Raw genomic sequence first — 8584 nt, 5'->3', positions numbered from 1 at the left:
GACTGTAAGCTACTTTCACACTTATCTGTACAGCCGGACCTTCACCGTCGTCGGTGACCACAATGCGCTCAGCTGGCTTTCGTCTTTCAAGAGTTCCACAGGTCGCCTTGACCGTTGAGCACTGCAACATCAAAAATACTTATAACTGCCATTTACAATCCGATAGATCCACTTGACCCCGTAATGAGCGACTCCAGTCCATGTGTTCTTTGAAGGTCTCAACTCTCCAACATCGCTGCCGAACGCGGGTCTCTACGCAACATCATCTCAACCATTTCAACTCGCACGCTCCTGTCCCCTCTCTCGGCCTCTTTCTACTTCAATACTTGAGGGTGATAGCATACACCGTTGCCATTGCTCCCCTCATGGCCCCAATTTGTTCTCATCCCTGCCCACGTCCTTTCCACTGTCCTGCTCAGTTTCACGATGCGCAGAGGACCGGACATGTAGGCGTGTCACGCACATATGACCGCGCCCACCATCTTTTCCATTGGCGTGCCCTGCTCAGTGCATCGCTACGTGGGCTGGTGTGACCTTTTCCAGCACCGGAAAAAGTCGACCTTCTCGCCTGCTGGCCATCTTCAGCCTATCACTTTTCTACGAACCACTTCACCGCTGCAGCCGCCACTTACATGGCCCGTGTCCCCTATCCGCCTATCGAAAGAAGTGGGTCGCCGTTGCCAAAAATTATACCATGCGGCTTGTGGTCGCTCATGCACCTCGAACTGCGCCCCCGACTTTTCAGACTTCTTGGTGGAGAAAGTCATACACCATCACGGCGCTTCTCTGCAACTACTGATATACCAAGGCGGACAGTTCATTTCAAAAGTGATCGACGTCACTCTAGAGTAATGCTTGACGCAACATTCGTTGACTGCGGCCTACGATCCAAAGGCAAATCACTTGACGGAATGCTTGAACCGAACGACTACCGACATGTTGGAATGTACGTGTCCGCTGACTGCCAGGATTGTAAGGCTGCATTGTTTTATTGTTAAATTTACCTACACTTCCAGGCATGAGAACACTTGGCTCTTTCCGGTGTTTGTCTTATACGGTAAAAACCTTACATTGCCCATAAACAGGCTGGGGCCTTTTACTAGGAGGTCACCCATTAAATATGCTCTCGAGACTATTGCCCGTGCCAATCATCTACGTCAGATGACCAGAACTCAATTTTGCGGCTGCCGGATCAACCAGCAGTCTCGCTACATAGCCATCACAGGACCACTTACTCTGTCCCTGAATCGCTTGTCCTCCTCTGGTACACACCACGACATGTCAGCTTTTCCGAAAAGCTATTCTTTCTGTACACCGTCTCACATTGTGTTTGCCGTCAAATGATTGATGGGACTAATGAAATCACTGCACTGTTGCCTTCGTCCCTATTCGCTAATCCCCGCACTGGCATTGTAGATGTTGTCCATCTCAAGATCGACGTAGCGTGTGCCGGACATCTTTCAATAATGTGCACAGTACTCTTCTCCTGCAGTCTCCGCTCGCCTGCACCGAGTCGGTGCTTTCGCCGCCAGAGGGCAGTGCTATGAGCCAGTGTTAGGTAGAAGCCTATGTAACTATGTGTAACCGGAGAAGAACGAGGACGAAGAGTGGCTCCGGTCAGGCATCTTTCTTGTTGTAGTCACACTTGCGATCTTTCCGTATAGCACAAATAAACCCTTTGTTTTAACATCACCCCCCAACAATATCAATCGATGTGCAGCAGTCACGTGCCCCACGTGGTCTTTCTCACAGATGGATTTTCCACGCTCTTAGACAGCTTTATGAAACTTGGTTTGTAAGTGCCGGCTAGTGCAAATACGTTGTGTACTGCAGTTTATACCTGTGCCGCGTACTTTATATGAAGGCGCTTCTCGCATATATATATATATATATATATATATATATATATATATATATATATATATATATATATATATATATATATATATATATATATATATATATATATATATATATATATATATTGCAACGGGGGTGATGTTCGCCTAGCAGCACTAGCTCTAGGTTACAGCGGTAGGCTTAAAACAGGTCGGTCCTATCTCGAAACGGGGAAGCAAGCACACCTCGTCGTCTTCTTCTCATCCACTAGCACCATGCCCACTGCCAAGTGTCTTCAGTACAATCACTCCCCACCGAAAGAGTAGCCATCCTGGCGACCTAAGGGCAGGAAAACACAGGGGGGTCATGGCACTGCTTGAGCCGGGAGACGTGCACGATTTCCTGGCCGCGACGACGCTGGTCGGAAGGCGCTTCCGTCGGCTCGATGAGGTAGTTGACCGCGGATGTTTTTTTTAGTACCCTGTAAGGACCGTGGCACTTGGAGAGCAGCTTAGAGGAAAGGCCTGGAGGATTAGAGGGCACCCACAACCAGACCAGCGAGCCAGGAGCAAAGCACGTAGCCGTAGTAGATGAATCATGGCGATGCTTTTGGCGCCACTGGTCCTGGGATGTCAACGAACGAGCGAGCTGGCGACATTCTTCGGCATAAGCAGCCGCTCTAGAAACAGTCGTGCACTCCGAAGCATCTGGTCGGTAAGGCAGAATCGTGTCCATAGTGCATGAAGGTTCGTGCCCGTAAAGGAGAAAGAAAGGGGAGAACCCAGTGGTGCTTTGCTTGGCGGTATTGTAAGCGTAGGTGACGAAAGGCAGAATGCGATCCCAATTCGAGTGGTCAGATGAAGCATACATGGCCAACATGTCACCAAGGGTGCGGTTGAAACGCTCTGTCATCCCATTAGTTTGAGGATGATATGCCGTGGTGGTGCGGTGAATGATGCGACACTCCTTTAGCAATGCTGCAATGACGTCGGAGAGAAAAACGCGACCGCGGTCGCTCAGTAATTCTCTAGGTGCTCCATGGCGTAAAATCAGGTTTCGAAGGAGAAAACTGGCGACGTCTTTTGCTGTAGCAGATGCTAGGGCTGAAGTTTCGGCGTACCGCGTGAGGTGGTCGATAGCGACAATAACCCAGCGGTTGCCGCTTGGAGTGTTGGGAAGCGGACCGTATAGGTCAATGCCGACGCGGTCAAACGCGCGCGCGGGGCATGGTAAAGGTTGCAAGGGACCGGCGGCATGTTGAGGTGGCGTCTTGCGTCGTTGGCATATGAGGCAGGACCGGACGTACTGGCGAACGAAGCGGTACATACCGCGCCAGTAGTACCGAAGCTGGATGCGAGAGTATGTCTTTAAGACACCAGCGTGGCCGCATTGGGGATCGTCGTGGAAAGTGGCGCAGATGTCGGGGCGCAGGTGTCGGGGTATAACAAGCAACCACTTGCGACCGCTCGAATTGTAGTTGCGGCGGTACAGCAGGTTATCCCGAATGATGAAGTGCGCTGCTTGACGACGGAGCGTCCGAGAAATTGGCGCTGGCGACTGGCTAGACAGGAAGTCAAGAAGCGAAGAGATCCATGGGTCCTTGCGCTGCTCTGATGGCATGTCGGTAATGTTGAGGGCGAAGGCTCCATGTGTGGAAATAGACGAGTGGACAGGACCGGAGGGCAGGGGTGACCGGGATAGAGCGTCTGCGTCTGAATGTTTTCGGCCGGAGCGATAAACAACGCGGATGTCGTACTCTTGTAGGCGCAATGCCCAGCGGGCGAGCCGACCAGTTGGATCTTTTAAGGAAGATAACCAGCATAGGGCATGATGGTCGGTCACGATGTCAAATGGACGCCCGTACACATAAGGACGAAATTTTCCGATTGCCCAAACGATGGCCAGACATTCCTTTTCAGTAACCGAGTAGTTCGCCTCGGCTTTTGTAAGGGTGCGGCTGGCATACGCGACGACGTACTCTTCGAAGCCATCCTTGCGTTGTGCAAGAACAGCGCCGAGCCCGACACCGCTAGCGTCCGTATGGATCTCAGTTGGTGCAGATGGATCGAAGTGTCGCAGTACTGGAGGAGAGGTGAGAACGCGTCGCAGTTCTTGGAATGCGTCGTCGCATGCCGGGGACCAGGCTGATAGGTCAGAACTGCCGGTGAGAAGCTGCGTCAAGGGGGCGATGATAGAGGCAAAGTTACGGATGAAGCGCCGGAAATATGAGCACAAGCCGATGAAACTGCGAAGCTCTTTCGTGGTGGTTGGCTTGGGGAACTCGGTTACGGCGCTAAGTTTCGTGGGGTCCGGGAGGATACCGTCTTTGGAAACTACATGACCGAGAATAGTAAGCGTGCGAGCGCCGAAGTGGCATTTCTTCAAATTTAGTTGCAGTCCTGCACTGGAGAGGCACACAAGGACTTGCTCGAGGCGGCTGAGGTGCGTCGCAAAGTCGGTGGAAAAAAACACAATGTCATCCAAATAACAGAGGCACGTTTTCCACTTCAGCCCTCGAAGAATGCCATCCATCATTCGCTCGAAAGTGGCAGGCGCGTTGCAGAGGCCGAACGGCATGACGGTGAATTCATATAGCCCATCAGGAGTTACAAAGGCTGTCTTTTGGCGATCAGCCTCTGCCATTGGTACTTGCCAATACCCGGAGCGAAGATCCAGCGAGGAAAAGAATTCCGCTCCCTGCAGACTGTCCAAGGCATCGTCGATGCGCGGCAGAGGATATACATCTTTGCGCGTTATTCGGTTAAGGCGGCGATAGTCGACGCAGAACCGAATGGAGCCGTCTTTCTTTTTAACAAGGACAACCGGAGATGCCCAGGGACTGTTAGAGGGCTGGATGATGCCACGTTCCAGCATGTCGTCAACGTGCTCGTCGATGACACGGCGTTCAGCGGCCGACACACGATACGGACGCTGGCGCAATGGTGTTTGTTGGCCGGTGTCGATACGGTGAACGACTGCGGACGCCCGGCCCAAGGATGGTTGGCCAATGTCAAATGAGGCACGAAAACGCTGGAGGAGCTTGATGATTTCGGTGTGCTGCGCAGGTGTGAGTTCTGCGTCGACGGAACGAGCGAAGACGTCTACAGGGGCATCGGTCGCGGCGGCAGGAGTTACGGCACAAATCGGAAGTGATGCCGTATCACCAAACATGGTGGCCGGTAGAATGCTACCGAAAGCTTCAGCTGCACCCAGGCACTCGCCGCGGAGTAGGGATGATGGGCAGGCGGATGGATTGCACACGTAAAGGGCAGCAGAACCTTCGCAAAAAGTGACGACAGCAAACGGAAGCAGAAAGTTCCGGCGGCGCGCGCAAGTGGTCGACGGCGTAAACAGGACCGATGAGTTCGCAGCAGAGCTACATAACACAGGAACCAGAGCGGCGGAGAAAGGTGCAATATCGATGTCAGAGGCGGCAACAACTTTAGGAGAATAATAGTCGTCAGGGTCAAAACACGGCACTGATAACGTAAGTTCGCAACGAGCGCAGTCGATAAGAGCTTGATTCACAGATAGGAAATTCCAACCAAGAATAACGTCGTGCGAGGAACAAGGCAGGACGACAAATTCGATAACATGCAGAATGCTTTGAATGACAACCCGGGCTGTGCACGACGCTGAAGGCTGAATGCGATGCGAGGTTGCCGTACGCAGAGAAAGATAGGTAAGGGGAATGGTCACTTTGTTCAAATTACGGCAGAGCTTCTCACTAATAATAGAAACGGCGGCTCCTGTGTCGATAAGTGCGTGTACGGTGACGCCGTCTACGGAGAGTTCAATTTCGTTCGCCGGAGCAGAATGAGGCCTTGAAATGTTCGACGGAAACGCAGTTCTTGCCTCTGGAACTGCGACTGCTAGTTTTCCTCTCGGGCTGGGCTGGGTCGGCGAACCATCGGGGAAATGGATCGGCGACGTGGGGAAGGCGACCGGCGTGAATCGAAGGGGAGGCGACTGTAAGAGGTGTCCGGAGGAAGGTTAGAGTGGTCCTGACGCGGAAGTCGAGCAGGCCTGTAGCTTGAGGCACCCCCACTGTCAGGTAAACGGGGGCTGCGACGGCGGCAGAATCGTGCTACGTGGCCCGGAAAATGGCATGAATAACATATTGGCCGGTTATCAGGTGTTCGCCACGGGTTGACGACAGGGGCTCCAGCAGCCGAGTAAGGAACGACTATCGGACGCGAGGGTGGAGGCGGTACGTGGAAGGTGCCGGTGGCCTGGTAGGAATCAGGAGCCGGAGGAGTGTAAGGCCGCGCGACAACGTCAGCGTACGTTAGCGGTCCAGCTGCAGGCTGCTGAGGAGGGGCAGATGGCAGCGCCGCGGCAACTTGCGTCTGAATGACGTGGCGAAGCGCAGGAGCCAGGGTTGTCGACGGCTCGGGTGCGCTATTCGCCAGAGAGAGTTGGCGTGCGACTTCCTGGCGGATGAACTGCTTTATCTCCGGCATTAAGGCAGAGATGTCGGCAGCGTCGCGACCGAAGGCCAACGGGGAGAGATCCGCAGTGTCCTGCTGAGCAGCGCGTGTTGATGCACGTTGCTTGCGCAGCTCGTCGTACTGCTGGCAAAGCTGTATGACCTCGGCAATAGTGCGGGGACTCTTCGCGACGAGCATCTGAAAGGCATGCTCATCGATGCCTTTCAAGACGTGCTTGATCTTGTCTGCTTCATCCATGGATGAGTTGACGCGCTTGCAGAGCGAGAGCACGTCTTCAATATAACTGGTGAAGGTCTCTTCCTGGCGTTGAGCTCGACCACGCAAGCGCTGCTCAGCGCGAAGCCGGCGAACTGCGGGACGGCCGAAGACCTCAGCCAAAGTCGCCGCGAAAGCCGACCAGGTGGTAAAATCGGCTTCATGATTGCGGAACCATAGGTTGGCCACGTCAGTCAAGTAAAATATGAAATTTGTGAGCTTGGCGCGGTCGTCCCACTTATTATAGGCGCTTACACGGTCATATTCGGCGAGCCAGTCTTCCACGTCGTGGTCGTCTGTGCCGCTAAATATAGCCGGATCGCGCTGGCGGATAACACCAGAGCAGACGATCGCCGGGGGCACGGGAGCAGCAGCCTGGGACGGTCCCGGTTCATCCATTGTAACAGCTGGTAGTAGCGTCCGACTGCGGAGGTCCAGGATGTTGGCGAGAAACCCAGCACCTCCACCAAATGCAACGGGGGTGATGTTCGCCTAGCAGCACTAGCTCTAGGTTACAGCGGCAGGCTTAAAACAGGTGGGTCCTATCTCGAAACGGGGAAGCAAGCACACCTCGTCGTCTTCTTCTCATCCACTAGCACCATGCCCACTGCCAAGTGCCTTCAGTACAATATATATATATATATGGTCGCCGGACTCGGTCTTCACACCCTATGGCATCCTGCCACGCTTTCAGTCGACTCCTCTTTTTCGGGACTCTGAACATCAAACCTTTGCCTTTGCACGACTCATATCCGTTGTTGCAGTTTGGCACGAAACATTTCTTGCCCATAATCTCTTTCACTCCGTTTCCGCCAAGCAACAGCACAGCTCGAGAGGTGATACCTCCCTCTTTAGCTCTCTGTGATTCAGCATTCAGCAGTCGTTTTGTGTTATTTATATAGATTAGATACGTTATTAAACACTTACCAACAGCGCGGATGGCTGTCTGCGAAGAGGTCAAGCAAACGTCGCAAAATTAGAAGCTTGTAGTGTACCTCTTGCAGTTTTTTCTGAATCAGTTAATCTTATCGAGTTTCAGCTTCCTTTTGCCTTTTAGTTTTGATTCTCAAGGAAGCGCATCAATTTCGGCAAGCGCAATACACACATTCTCATAAGTACTGAAACCTTAATCATCGTTGCCGCAAAGTAATGGTCACAGAACTTTGCTCACAACGAAAAAAAAGTCTTCCATATCGACCACTTCGCTGTTTTCGAAAGTAGACTCGGAAAGACCGGCGGGTGTCAGCAGAAAATTAAACATGAGGAAAGGACAGCGCATATCGCTTATTTTCTTATTCTTTACAGCCAACCTGTCATTTCGAGCAAACGCACTTGAAAGAGTTCCACAATAAAGTGGCCCTTTAAAAAGGTGGCAGACGTCCCCTCGACCAACAAGCATCCGCGTCGATTGCTGGATAATTAAAAGTTGCTAGTGCCTGAAATTCGGGCGGATGTTCATGCAAAAATTACTTCCTTTAACTTCTTGCTAGAACCATTTGTAAGATTCGAGGTAGAGTCAATAAATTACGATACATGGATCCGACTGGAAAACTTGAAAGATCATAGTATCGGAAGTCGAGTTTCATGCTTGTCAATTTTCAAAGTTCTATCATAACTACGTGGATAGTAGCAAATTCTAAAAGGGATTTGGAAAAAAAGAATGTTTACAGGCATCATGCGTGCTGAGATTCACCCTCCTATACAGATAATAACCATGAGCGACAAGATGCATGACACACGCCGTAAATATTCATAGCCGAGCTACGAGGGCTCTAATAGTTTCGCTAACAATAAATTGGGTAATGCGCCGGCGCCGGTAAGCTTAACTGGCGACATGCACAAAAATGTTTGCCAACGTGATCCATATGTCTCAATTAAAATTATATGTCTCACCTGTTGCCTTCCTCATTTTTAGGAATACCCGATGCAGTTACATCGGAGCTGTGAAACCATGGCAGGAACGCTGCCGACAGTTTTATCACATGTGGTGTGTCGCTGCTTATGACGCGTCCGTACCACCTGGTGTCCTCTTTTGAATA

Source organism: Dermacentor albipictus, chromosome 4 (genome assembly GCF_038994185.2).
Source record: "Dermacentor albipictus isolate Rhodes 1998 colony chromosome 4, USDA_Dalb.pri_finalv2, whole genome shotgun sequence".
In the NCBI taxonomy this organism is placed as follows: Eukaryota; Metazoa; Arthropoda; class Arachnida; order Ixodida; family Ixodidae; genus Dermacentor; species Dermacentor albipictus.
The sequence above is the reverse complement of the archived record's forward strand: the minus strand, read 5'-3'. Positions refer to the sequence as shown.